This window comes from Lagenorhynchus albirostris, chromosome 15 (assembly GCF_949774975.1).
Source record: "Lagenorhynchus albirostris chromosome 15, mLagAlb1.1, whole genome shotgun sequence".
Classification (NCBI taxonomy): Eukaryota; Metazoa; Chordata; class Mammalia; order Artiodactyla; family Delphinidae; genus Lagenorhynchus; species Lagenorhynchus albirostris.
Genome location: NC_083109.1, coordinates 40,286,687 through 40,299,816, shown reverse-complemented (window position 1 = coordinate 40,299,816; position 13,130 = coordinate 40,286,687). Strand labels below are relative to the sequence as shown.

The 13,130-nt window shown below is 39.9% G+C and overlaps 1 protein-coding gene across 5 annotated transcripts in view; it reads left to right on the top strand.

Moving 5' to 3' along the window:
• Positions 1–13,130, top strand: part of TASP1 (taspase 1) — a 275,170-nt gene that overhangs the window by 158,002 nt on the left and 104,038 nt on the right. The window lies entirely within an intron of this gene.

Genomic DNA, 13,130 nt, shown 5'->3' with positions numbered 1-13,130 from the left:
AGGGTAAGAAAAGAACTTCACTCAGCAGCTGCAAAGAAGGAGGACCAGAAATGATAGTCTTTCAGGCTTGGTGACAAGCTAGGTGGGTTAGACTTCCATAGGTGACTGGCATCGACAACTTTGCATGTAAACTATGCACCAACAGCACACAAACTTACTGAAGAATAATACTTTGCCTTTCATCTTTTTTCTTCTTTAACAGGAGTATATCTCATGGAGGGTCACCAAGTTGCAAAATCAATCATATTTTTTTTTCCCATGTGACATAAGATACATATATAGAATCCCAGAATATTTTTAAGTGTATAGAGATTTTACAAATCAGAATAAACTTGAGTGAGTGGAATGGGGACAAAAGGAAAGATAGCAAGTGACTACAAGGTTGACAATCATTTTAGAAATGTGTGTGGTTTTCTAAGGGCCTTTAGGAATGTTCTTTAGGAAGCTAATGGCAGAATTGAATGCTTTTTGCTTGTCTCTTTTTGGGGAGTTGTTGTGCTGAACTCTGAAATACCTCTTAGAGTGACATCTTTTTTTTTTTTTTTAATAGAGGCTTAAGAAATAATCATATATCTCATTTAAAACAAGGTGCAGAAAGCTTGTGCTGTAAGCTAGGAGGTTGGAGAATAGGAAGAGTGATTGGTTAGATTATACTCAGTGGAATTGTTGAAAGTGGTAAGAATCTGAGATATTATTTTCTTTCTTTGGCCAAAATGAATGGTTAAAACTCCCATTTATTGACCCGGGTAATCATCATTTGAAAATAAATAGTTCATCTGCTTGTTAAATTGAATAACTCCCAAATTTGTTTTTACAGTGCGTGTTGAGTGTCATAAAGAGAATCATCACAATTTCCAAGAAACCCAGAGGTTACATTCTGTGAGGTGGCCTATGCCTCGTTCCTAAAGGAGAGTCTTGAGATAAAGCTGGGTCATCCTGTCCTAGGGAGCTCAATCATTTTTCTCTTCTTCCTCTCCTCTTACAAATAAGAAAAAAAGAAAAACTTGTGATTGTATTAAATTACTAACAGAATTGATCAGCAGCAGATTAACAAAATGGACTTATCAGAATAAGTGGAAGTGGGTAGCCGGCAATAGAAGTGTGACTTTGTAGGGCTTTGTGCATTCACAGCCCACACTGGTTTTCTCCCTCCGGCCTAGGTTTCCTGTTTACATAAGACCTCTAGTCTTCTCTTAGAGCCTGGAAATCCCATATATTTTGGATACTTGCAACTTTTGAAATAGCAGGGAATGACTGTGTCAACAACAGCAAATGTGTTCTTACTCAAGCCTTTTGGGAAACAAAGAAAAGACCATTTAAATTAGCTACCAAATTTTGATAACTGGAAATAATTTGGTAATAGTATTTGGTTGGAAAGCAAATAATAAGCACAGTACTAAAAACGGAAAAACAAAACAAAACAACTCTGTAAGCAGTGTCACGTTACTTTAAAAAACCCCATAGTTTTGTTGCTGGTCTATTTGATTTCAAAGGTGGCCAGATTTAGGGCCTGTGGACTTGATTATAAAGGTTGGTGCCATCACAGAATTAGGAGCTGCTGAGCTACTCACAATATGTACTTTATTTTGAATTTTATGTTAAAAGATGTTTATGAAGTATTAGGATTTAATTAAAACCACTCAAAGAATTTGTTTCATCCCATGCTGGAAAAAAAAAAAAAAAAAAGAAAAAGAAAGATCTTTGTTTCCATATCAGAATTCTTTTTCCTCCAAAGGGTACTGATTAGGTGATCAAAAAGGGTTTTTGTCTGTTCCTTGCGCGGTGAGCACATGGAGAAAAATCACTAATATTAGTTACAGTAAACTCAGAGCACATAATTATAATGTTGCAAGAAGGAAAGGAAAATTAAATCATATGAAGCTGAAGGCTGAGTTGTACATATACTGACTGATTAGTTTGAATAGGGCTTAAGTTACATTTGGTGGATGTGGGTAAAATAAAGAAATTCATAATTGTTATAATAGATTTTAGAATTGTTTTTATGGTTGTGAAGTTGCCTCCCCTCATTGTAACCTAATTTTTTAAAAGCCATCAGATATTTGAGAGTAACCATGACTTTTGAGCCTGTGAGAACCACATATTCATGAGGGAAGACTAGAGTGCATGTAAACAACATTATTCTGAACCTTCTGTGAATGTGGTAAAACCCAGTCCATTCATTAGCATTAATCGTGGGCAGCTCACGCTGAGGGCTTCTCACATGGACCATCTGAGGCTCAACGACACTGATGATTTTCTGGTATTTACCTAATTTCTGGGTTGATTTTCAGTTTCAGATTGGGTAAGCTCAGAGTATCTTCTCTGTTTATTTGTTTTAAGTAGCAGATTTTTATTTATTTAAAACACTTAAATCAAGTAGCAGGCTTCATTATTTGAATTTGTGATTAGGAATTCTGTAATTGTATTTGGGAGGTAAATTTGGAATGGGTTTGCTGTTAGTCTGTGTGTGCATTTTAGAGGGTTTTTTTTTTTAAGGTCAGAAACAATCCTGCCTGTCTTCCTTCCCTTCTTTTCTTTTTCTTTTTCCTGTAAAATATAATGCTCTGAAGAGCTCCTTGTTGTATTCTGTAACTATTTAGATACAAAGATGCAAAACAAATGGCCATTTTATAAATATAGAAACCTGTATTTAAAGAATCTGAACCAAATACCAAATGACTGATAACCAATAAAAATAATGTAGGTTGAAATTAACTCCCTTTGGTTGAATGATTTTGAAGCAATAGCTTTTTTTTTTTTTTTTTTTTTTGGCATTACGCGGGCCTCTCACTGTTGTGGCCTCTCCTGTTGTGGAGCACAGGCTCTGGATGAGCAGGCTCAGCGGCCGTGGCTCACGGGCCTAGCTGCTCTGCGGCATGTGGGATCCTCCCGGACCTGGGCACAAACCCACATCCCCTGCATCGGCAGGCGGACTCTCAACCACTGTGCCACTAGGGAAGCCCGAAGCAATAGCTTTTTAAACAAAAATGTTTGGGAGTGATTAGCCTTTCATTTTTTTTTTTTTTAAAAAAATCCTTTTTAAGATGATTGGAGAAATTTTAATAGACTAAGTGATGGTACTTATTATTCATAAATGTTGTTTATAAATATTAAAACTATAAACATTAGTCTTATTAATTAGAATTATTATTAATAGTTTTAGATATGATAATTATTTTTATTTTATTTTTTTATTGAAGTATAGTTAATTACCATGTGTTAGTTTCTGGTGTGCAGCAAAGTGATTCATATATATATATATGTATATATATTCTTTTTCATATTTTTTCCATTATGGTTCATTACGGGATATTGAATATAGCTCCCTGTGCTACAGTAGGACCTTGTTGCTTATCTTTTTTGTATATAGTAGTTTATATCTGCTAATCCCAAACTCCTAATTTATCCCTCCCTCACCCCCTTTCCCTCTTTGGTATTGGTACGATTTATATAGGAGAATGTTTTGCCTATGTTCTCTTCTAGGAGTTTTATAGTTTCATGTCTTACATTTAAGTCTTTAAGTCATTTTGAGTTTATTTTTGTGTATGGTGTGAGGGTGTGTTCTAACTTCATTGATTTACGTGCATCTGTCCAACTTTCCCAGCACCCCTTGCTGAAGAGACTGTCTTTTCTCCATTGTATATTCTTGCCTCCTTTGTCATAGATTAATTGACTGTAGGTGTGTGGGTTTATTTCTGGGCTCTCTCCAATACCACGCTGTTTTGATTACTATAGCTTTGTAATAATGTCTGAAATCGGGGAGGGTTATGCCTCCAGCTCTGTTCTTTTTCCTCAAGATTGCTTTGGCAATCCTGGGTCTTTTATGGTTCCATATAAATTTTAGGATTATTCTAGTTCTGTGAAAAAAACACATGATAATATTGTTGTGGCTAGGTAAGAAGATGTCCTTGTTCTTAGGCAGTATCTTCTGAAGTATTTAAGATGAAGGGTTGTAATGTTTGACATATACAAATGGCTCAGAAAAAAGTATTTATGACTGTAATGCTTTTGCACTGAAGGCTGATGGTGACTCTGTGGGGTAATTGACTTTCTTTGTAGGAAAGCTTATGATAAAAGTAGGAAATCTTTGAGACTTAAGTTATAACAAAACTGTTTACTATTTAACAAAGCTGAGGGAACAGAACTGGTTTGTAAACGCTGAGAAATTAATTAAAATTATAACATAGTTCATTAAATGAATGAAAACATATTTAAGGAGAAATCTACAGAAAATAAATGTGTTTAACTTTTAGATGTGCATTTATTTGATAGGAGGATTAAATTTTAATAGGGAAGCACATAAGTATAAATATATGACTAGTAGGTTAATGTTTTATTTCTGGATCTATGAGAAGCCCTTATTACTTCCACTTCTCAGCTTACGCATCCAATCTAAAATCCATTATATTGTCACATTTAAAAATATTCTTAAGGTAGGCAATAAAGAATATAAACTGTCAGGGGTAACATTTCATTAATCACCTCTACATGCTAACTTTTGCACCCTATCAGAGTACACACACAGAGTGGCACACGCTGTGGGCTGGCTTGTCCTGTAGTCATTCTCAACTTCCTTTGCCCTTCCATGCCTCTACTACATAGACTGTAAAAACTATTTACATTTTAAGACTCCCTTGCAGCTAGGAACAGCCATACAATATGGGTCAAACTAACAAGACACAAGTGTCTGTTTGAGGGTTTCTGGGAGAGCCTTTTGTCTTCTTGATGAAAAGGACTGACATCACCTCTTTTCCCTTCTTCCTGTCCTGAATGTAAATGTGATGCCTGGAGTAAGAGCAACCATCTTGTGGCCAGGAGGAGACAGATAGGAGAATCACAGAATTCATGGCCTTGACACTGTAAACCTGCTGTTGCAAATGCAAAAGCCACTTTCCTGCAGACTACTTGTTCAGTGGGAAAAGTAAACCCCAAGTTGTTTAAGTTACAGCAGGTCTGGGTTTCTGTTAGTTGTGGCTGAATACACTCTGTATCTGTGAAATGGAGAGTGTGTTGAAAATCTGGCCACTCATTTATTTTACGTGTGTGTGTGTGTGTGTTTGTGTACAGCTACATACATATATACATCCTTACATACTTAAATGAGGGGGATGCTCTTGTTTGAATACCTATTTGGTCACCTTATCCATTGTCTGTTCTTGCTAATAGAATCATGAATTTGCTTAAATATTGGATGGCTGTGTGCTTCATGGTCCCCACCATGAGGTTGGTAGGGGATGGTGGGGTAATTGTTATATTCTAGCCACTACCTTATGTGAACACAGCTATTGTGTTAGACTATTAAGCTTAGAGTTAATTATTCTGGCAGCCAAGTGCATCAACCTCTGTGGTTAGTTAATAGAGATCTGTATGACCTGGTGGTATGTTTGTCCTTCCATAAGGTTTATGCTGTATTATCCCACCAGTCTGTTATTTATTTGGTGCAAGGGTAATATGTTCACAGGGTACAAATTCAAAAGATACAAAAGGATAAGCGGGGAGAAGTCTCTCCCACACTTTGTCCTTCAGCCAACCTAGCTCCTCTTTGGTAGAGGCAACCAAGGTACTTATGTATCCAACCAGGGAAATCCCATGCATTTAGGTGTAGACTGGTGTGAGTGTTCTTTTCTTGCCTTTTACACAAATGGTAGCAACCTCTATACCAATCCTTCACTTTCCTTTTTTCACTAATTATATCTAGGCAGTCCTCTCTGAATCAGTGCATAAGAGTTTCTTTATTCTTCTTAACAGCTGCATAGTATCCATTGTATATGGATGTGTCATAATTTTATTATCTAGTCACCTTTTAGTGGACGTTTAGGTTGTTTCAGTCTTTTGCTATTGCAAACAGATGCCACAGCAAATGACCATGTATACGTCAATTTATCCAAGTCATTTAAAATTTGAAATGATATGTATATCGTTACTTTAGAAAATTATTTTGATTCTTAAAGATCAGCAGAGTGAGGAGGTATGACTAGAACAGGGTTGGGGGTAGAATGAGGCAAGTTGTTTTTGAAGGAACATGATGGGCCTGTTAGTTGTCCCCGGAAGGTGGGGCACAGGAGAGCCTGTCCTTGCTGTCTGGGAAGATTGCAATCTGAGGCCTTTTCTGGTGCTTATCATAGTAACAGATGTTTTAAAGATTTGTATAGGTTTGGATGATTTTTCTATTTCTTATTTTCTTTTCCTTTTATATCAGTTGCATTTATTCACTAATTATAATAATGCTACATACTTATATAGCACTTTATACTTTTCAAAGGCGTTTCAAATACCCTGCTTCAATCCATCTTTTAAAACTTAAAGGTAATGTTGGATAAGTTATCTTCTTTTTGTACATGATTGGAAAACTCAGAACCAAAGGTCATGTGTCAACCTGCTGACCTGCATCTAGTCAGAGAGCTAAGCCTGCAACCCACATCTCTTAATTTCCTGGGGTAGGCACACACAAAAATGATGTGTGTGTGTGTGTGTGTGTGTGTGTGTGTGTGCTCGCGCACATGCATGTACACACTTCAACACTCCCCTCCCCGTGTCTTCTGATGTCAGAGCCCTTTTTTACTGGGAGGAACCATTCAGACCCCATTTGGGTGGGGCTGACCTATCTCTCCTGCCACAGGGGTGAGCCTGTAACCCAGTTTAAGCAGATCAGAATAGTAATCCTTCTGGCTCTAGTGGTTGGTTCAAGGATGAGCCCAATATCCAAGTCAGGCCAATGAGAATCCTGCCTTGGGCTTTTCTGCCACAGCTCTGTGGAGGAACCATCTCTTTCTGCTTAGGTTGCAAATGATAGGATGAGCAGTGTGGCTCCAACCATGTCTGAAGCTAGATAAAATCTCCAGAATTCCAAGTTATTTGAGGCTGGGAAATGATCTTTTTGGGATAGGAGCAACGCTTGTCTAATTCACATGTCGTCTACTTTGGATGGAATCGCATTTTGTGGGAGGAATTTACTCTGAGGGGAGAGGCATGAGAGGAAGGCTACCGAAGTGGGGGTCAGGGTCAGTTCAAGTCTCTATTCTCTTTTAGGGTCTTGGATAATTCATTTTCTCTCTTTAAAAGCCACTTATAGTGGCTTAACCAAAGATTTATCTTCTCTCTTTAAAAGCCTTCCTTTAAAAGCCACTTATCATGGCTTATCTGGAGATTAATTTTTCCTCTCATCGTAAGACATCCAGAGGGCCTGCCCCACTGTGTCTTCCACATTCCTGCCCCCTCTCCTCTCCTTCTGCTCTGCTGCCATTAGGGTGTGGCTCTCACCATTCCCTGGGATGATATTTGCATTTTAAATAGGAAGAGGGGAAATGGGTAAAGAGCAAAAGGAGTGTGTCACCTGCGAATTAAAGGACTTTTCCTAAAAGACCCTCCACTCAACTTCTCTTTGTGTCTTCTTGGCCGGAACTGTGTCCTGTGGTCACTTCTAGCTACAGAGAGACTGAGAAATTTCTGAGCGGGGCCCATCACTGTCCCCTCAGTAAAATTGGACTTGTTTTAGTTAGAAAGAAGGAGAGAATGGATACTAGGTATACATCTACTGTCTGCCACAGGGGTTGGATTAGATGATCCTTGGTCTAGATGGTCCATTCTAGCTCTAGAAGTTATGAAGTCTGTTTAATAAATTCTGGGAGAATTGGTGGTTAAGGCTTTAATGCTCAGTGCAGCAGATCTAAAAATCTACATCAGGGTTTGGCAGACTGTGGTCCACAGGTCAAATCCTGCTAGCCACATGTAGAAAGAAAATTTTATTAAAACACAGCCCCACTGATTGGTTTACATACTATCTATGACTGCTTTTACATTACAGCAGCGAAGTTGAGAATATTTACTGTCTGGCCTTTTACAGAAAAAGTTGCCAATCCCTGGCCTAGATGATCCAGAAGAGCCCTTCCATCTTGGTAGTTGCAAAAACATGCATTTATTTATTCATTTAGTAAGTATTTAAGCATACACTACGTTTTAGGCATTAGACCAGGCCCTGGGGGCTATAGAGATGAATAAAGCAAAGTCCATATTCTCATGGAATTTACATTTTATCAAGTCAGGCAGATAATAAATACATAGTAAAACTCACAGTCTATGGTATAGTAATAAGAGCTACAGAGAAAATGAAGTAGGAAAGATGGATAGTAAGTGCAGGAGAGGAACTTGAGGTTTTTAAAGAGACATTTGAACAAAAATTCAAAGGTGAGGAACAGAGCCATTTGGCACGTGAAGGGAAGAACATTCCAGAATAGCAGGTGCAAAGGAGGTTGCAGTGTGTCTGGAGAGGTTGAGAATATCCGGGTGGCCTGAGCAGAGTGAGCAAGGGGGAGAAGGGTTGGGGATGAGCTCAAAGAGGTGGCTCATACCATCATGTCGGGACTTATAAGCCATTGTAAGATGGGAGCCATAGGGAGTGTTGAGAAGGAGAACAGCATGACCTGACTTACATTTTAACACGGTCATTCTAGCTACAGTGCTGTCAGTAGACTATGGGGGTCCAGAGTGGAACCTGGGAGACCAGTCAGATGCTATGAGGCTATATTGAGCAAGAGACTATAGTAGCTTAGACTAGAGTGATGCTGGTTGAAGTGAAAGAATTGGTTGAATTCTGGTAGGTTTTACAGGTAGAGCTAACATGATTTGCTAATCAGTTGATATAGGGTGAGGGATAAAGAGAGTCAAAGATGACTTGGTTTTTGGCCTGGGGAGCTGAAGGAATGGAGTTTCTTTTTACTGATGTGGGGAAGCCTCCAGGAAGTTGAAGTCTTGGGGCAAAGATCAGGAGTTTCAGGTGATGCTTTTTGAATACGCAAGTGGAAGTGTTGATTAGGCAATTGCATATTCAAGTCTCCAGTTCCGGGGAAGGCCTGGGCTCAAATAAATGTGAGAATCAAGAGTGTGCAGATGATATTTTAAGGTGATGGATTACATGAGGTCGTCAGAGGAATGAATGTAAATAAAAGAAGATGTTGAATGGCACTGGCATATTTCAGAATTAAGGTCAAGGAGATGAGGAGGAAGCAGCAGTGAGACTGAGGAGGAGCAGCCGGTACTCTTCCTGGAGAAAGTCTAGAGTTTGTGAAGTCCTAGAAGTCAAGTAAAGTAAGTGTTTCCAGCAGCAAAGAGTGGTCAGCAGGTTAAATGCTGCTGACAAGTAGTAAGATGAGGCCCTGGGGATAAATCTTTGGCTTTAGCACCCTATGTAGGTTGTGGGTGACCTCGCAGAGAGGGTTTGGGTGCAGTGATGGGGATAAAAATCCCAATTGGAGTGGGTAAGGAAAGAGAATGAGAGGAGAGAAATAGGAAACAGTGAGCACAGACGAATCTTTCAAGGAATTTTTCCTTTCTTAAAAGGAAGAAGAGAATGAAGTAACAGCTGGAGAGGGAAGTGGGTTTTGTTTTGTCTATGTAGGAGACAAATGATATGTTTTTCTATATAGGAGAAATTAAGAGCAAGTCATCTAGGAGAATGATCCAGGAGAGAGACAAAAGAATGCTGTGTGTGTTTGGGGAGGGAGAAGGTGGGGGGTGAATCACCGTTGTGAGGTCCTGGGGTGAGTGAGAAGGGATGGACCTAGTAAATGGGCAGAGCCGATGACCTTGAACAGTTTTATCTGTAGTAACCAGAGGAAGTCCCTGTGCCCGAATCAAGGGGTCGTGGGAGCTTGCTGAGGTTCTCTCTGGTTGCTTCCATGTTTCTCAGGGAACTAGGAAGCAAGGTCAACTGCAGAGTTAGGATGGAGGAGGAGATATTGGAAATTGGAGGAGAAATGAGAAAGTATAGATCGGTACTTGGGAAATGTATGATGAGTACTGGGCAGCATTAAAGGCCCAAATTGAGGTTAGTGCTCATGAATTTAAAGAGAGTGCTTAGCATGGTACCGCTGTTCTTCAGCCAAATTCAGCTTATGGATGCAGGCATGGGGTAGGGTTTAATTATGCTTGAAGTTTTGCCAGGGGAGTATAATGGGCAAGAGTAGGCCACGATAGCTGATTCTGCAGGGAGTTAATGATCATGACGGACCATGGATGTGAGTCCGCTTAAGGACCAAAGTGAAGATTTGAGGCTGTGAGGGACAGGTTGAAAGATGGTTGGAGTCTGGGTACTAGAGGGTGTGCACTGAAAAGTCAGGGGTAGTGGTTAGTGAGATGCTTGCTTGGCAATCACAGGGACTAGGGTATGATAGCGGGAGTGAGTGGCTGACATCGAGTAAAGGACAAGATTATTGGGAGAGAAAAGCTCGAGGAATTGAGAGGTCAGAGAGTTGGAAGCATACCCTCCACAGCATGAAATCACTGGGAATTAGGGCAGGACGGATGTCAGAGAAATATTGATCCAGGGGCATAAATCTTTGAGGAGTGATGGGGAGTGACCTCTGGGGGCCAGTAGTTGAACTGCCACACGGACGAGTCTGAGGACAGGAAACTCAGATCCAGTTAAGGGTCTGTGGGCAGCCCTGAGGAAGAAGGAATACACTCCCCTACTCCAGGCACAACATGATATTTTATTGTTTCCACAAAACTCATTTACGTTAGCATCCCTTTCAAACCTTGTACACCCCAATAAGTGTGGAAATGCCAGCTGTTTGTCACAATTAAAACAGAAAGAAAAATGCACTGTCCTCTGAACCCACACGCACTAACATTGTATGTTGGCAAGTCAACCTGCACGTCCTCAGATCTGCTGTTTTTTGTTGAGCTGTGGCATTAACTGACAAGGACATGAAACAGCCACAGGGCTCAGGGGTCCTGGGCCGGAGTCCAGCTGGATGGGTACAGCGAGTGAGTGGTTCTTCTCTTCTTTAGCCCAGAAATTGATGCATAAACTTAAGTATGAAAATGAAAAATCTGAATCACTAGCACTGCCCCCTTTCCTTCAGGGTGTTCATTATTAAAACAGCATTGTTCACTCGGCTGTCTGCATAGATCTTGCTCTGTTGAAAATGGCTCTAAAATAGGTGTGCTGTTTTGAAACGTCTTGGATTGTCAGCCCTTTGGTTGCTCACTACAATTAAGGTTTTTTGCCACCACTGACCGGGCTGTCTTTAGTTGTCTGTCTTGGTGGAGATGCATAATTGAAAATGTACAAACGAAAACATGCCTCTCTTTAAATTTAGAATTTCGTATGAGTCTCACAGTGGTACTTCACTCGATTTCCATGTTGTTGGACAATTTTGTGGGTAGAGGATCTTTTTTGCTGTTTAGTAATTCTCTCCTTCTGGGAAACAGGTCCAAAATAGACCTTGCTTATATGGAATTCCCCCAGTTCTTAGAGTGACATTTTCGTGTTTTATCTCAGCTTGTTAACAGAAGCTTTATGAAATTGTGAGTGTGTGTCTATCTGTGTCTCTGGATAAACTTGCTAATCTGTAGGTGGAGTTCCCAATATTCGTAAGAAAAAAATCTCAGCTTTATCCCAGAGTATTACTGGCTATTTATGAAGTTTTGATACTTTCAAATATTCATCTGTGTATATTTATACAGAAAAATTATATAAAACCATTTTTTTCATTTAATTTTAGATTAATTAAACCCTTCAAGTAGATCTGTAGTATGGTTTTCTGGTTTTTTTTCTTACAAAAATTCTATTAAAAAGTTGTTTTTGAACACAAAGCGTTTTTTATTGATTGATACTTTTCCTAAAGCCATCCTATTATATATATATATATACAGCATTCTGTTTTTCAAATTTTATTTATCTGGATGATGGGGTTTCTCGATGTAGATAACTCATAGAACTCCATTTTCAATTTTTATCCCTCTTCTCCTATGTTAAGGACAAAAATATAAGTTTTCCTTGTGGGTTATATTGCTCATTTCTTTCTACTAAGTACCTACTTTTGTTTTGGGCCCTTTTCTCATTACAAAGCTTTTAAATTTTATTTTATTTTATTATTTTATTTTATTAAAAATTTTTTTCTTAGAGTTACTTAGGTTTGGTGGTTTCCTGCCATCCTTCTATAAATTAAAACAAAGGTGACTGACAAATTAATTTGGTCTTTCAATGCCATTGATGTCATATGAATTCTAGTAGAGATACTTTTACAAATATAAATTAAGGAAAGGAGTTAAATTTTTTGTTACCTTTGCTTTCCTTCTAGCTGTTCTGTAATGATAGGATTTCACTCTCCAAAAAAATGTTTTAAAAGATTAAAAAATTTACGGCTCTCATTTTTGCCTATTGGCCGGTCTTTAAGACATTTATGGTTTACTTCAGCAGTTCCTTTTTTGATTTTATTTATTAGACCTCTAGTAAAAGGTTACCCACAGCCCAAGGCTTCTAGGCAGGTGTAGACTTTAAAAATCCACAATTAAATCATACAGGGCAGCTAAAACTCCACACTGAAGGCGAAAAAAAAAGTTCAGGGCTTTATTTAGTAAAGAAGGACATGCTGAAAAATATATCTTGCCCAGCTGCTAAGGTTAACAAACCAGAGCTGTGCTGAGTGGGGCCAGGGAGAGAGTCCAGAGATGAGCAAGGCCGTGATGGATGGAAAGGGAAGGACTCAGAGCCTTAGACCAGGGAAGGAATTTCACCGGAAGCGGTGGACCGCGCTGCGCCCAGGATTCTCTGACAGCTGTCCTCGGGGCACTGCCATTGATCTTACATCATGGCGAGGGGACATGTAAATAACCTGATTGAACTGACACGTTGAGGTCAGGGACCCCTTGTACGTGTTCCAGTGTGGTGTCTGGGCCTCCTCGTGGGGAACAGTGAGCCGGGTGCTCTCCTGGCAGAGCACCTGCCTTGCGTACCCAGAGCAGTTTCCTCTTGTCCCACTTCTCCTCTAAGCAGCATCTGCGGCAGCGTGTGCTCAGCCTGATGGGGAGGGTCCGGGCCATTCAGCCGCCTCTCTGGGCCCAGGGGAAGGGAGGCCGTCCAGGGGCACAGGTAATCTCTCCACGCACATGGAGGAACTCTCATCTGGGCCACACCAGCCTTCTCCGCAAGCTTCCTGTCTCTTCTCTTCTCCTGACACCACCCCCAAGCCTGTCTGTTCTCCACAAGGCAGCCCGTTCCAGTTTCTTCTCTAGCCCTTTGACTGTCCTCCACTGTAAAGAGGATAAAATGCAGACATGACCTCATGGCCTCTGTGATGTGATTCCTGCTTGTCCCCTCAACTTCATGCCTGGTCAGTCTCCTCCCT